The sequence below is a fragment of the Magnolia sinica genome, chromosome 14 (genome assembly GCF_029962835.1).
Source record: "Magnolia sinica isolate HGM2019 chromosome 14, MsV1, whole genome shotgun sequence".
NCBI classification, from domain to species: Eukaryota; Viridiplantae; Streptophyta; class Magnoliopsida; order Magnoliales; family Magnoliaceae; genus Magnolia; species Magnolia sinica.
The window spans coordinates 43,326,244-43,327,355 of record NC_080586.1 but is presented as its reverse complement, the minus strand read 5'-3'; the positions used below and the strand labels follow the sequence as shown (position 1 = coordinate 43,327,355).

General features: G+C 35.3%; 1 non-coding gene across 1 annotated transcript; it reads left to right on the top strand.

Annotated features, from left to right (window-relative positions):
- The first annotated feature begins 206 nt into the window (after window positions 1-206).
- On the top strand, window positions 207-313 carry LOC131226482 (small nucleolar RNA R71). Its single transcript, XR_009161862.1, has one exon. It is a non-coding gene; the product is annotated as a small nucleolar RNA R71 (small nucleolar RNA).
- The last annotated feature ends 799 nt before the right edge of the window (window positions 314-1,112 follow it).

Genomic DNA, 1,112 nt, shown 5'->3' with positions numbered 1-1,112 from the left:
TCTTGGTCTCCAAAGATTTGTTCTTTACTTTGGTAATTCTTGAGCCTTAAACTCATGCTTTTAACATTCTTTTTAATCCAAGCACTTAAACTCACCTTGCAACACAAATATGTATAAAATATACCATTAAGTATTATCCTATTTATAAAACTAAGATATAAATGGGGGAAAATATGCAATATTTGAGTCTCAACAGCCACGTTTCGAAGCCATATTGTGGGCATGAACTGACAAGATCCTTGAACCGATCCCAACATTGGAAGAATGTCTCATCTTCCTTTTGGGTGAAGTTCATGATCAACTTTCTGATAGTGTTCGTCTTATGGTATGAGAAGAATTTCTTTATGAACTCCCTTGTTATGTCGTTTCATCTGCCAATATATCATGGACGTAGTGAATACAACCATGTCTTAGCCTTTTCTTTTAAGGAGAAAGGAAAGAGTTTCATCCTGATTGTGTCTTCAGACACATTAGGAAAGTATAAGGTGGCTATTATCTTATCAAACTCTTTTCATGTATAGATATGGACTTTCAGATTCAACTCCATGGAACTTTGAAAGGAGTTGGATTGCTCTTGGCTTAATATCCATATTCCCTGTATTTTCTGAAAAAATCATACAGGAAAGTGTACTCACCCCCACCGGTTGTAAGAAATCTTGTAAGGTATGAGGCGGACGTGCGTTATGCACCTCATTCTCATCCTGAATTTCCTCAACTAGAGGTTGAGGTTGATTTACAGCCATCACTTCTATTGACTCTGAGTATCTCTAGTGGTGTCTAATCCTTTAATGGATAGGCAACCCTTTGACCAATCCTCCTTCACTTTAGAGACATCGAGTGTTGTTATGAACCCACTTGGGCCTGAAACATTCGAAGCCCTCAAGTAACGAAACCTAAACCTAAAAAAGAAAACTAGAGAAACTAAAATAAATAAGAGATCTAAAATAAGAGAGAGATTTAGAAAGAGGTTACCGAATTGGAGATGTTAGGTTTAGATCCTACAAAGTAGAGAACAAAGTTAGTTTTTAAAAATAAGTTCAGAAAAATTCCTAACCTTGAAACAAAACAGAAAGTTAATCCTAATATTAACCTAATTCTAATACTAATGAAAT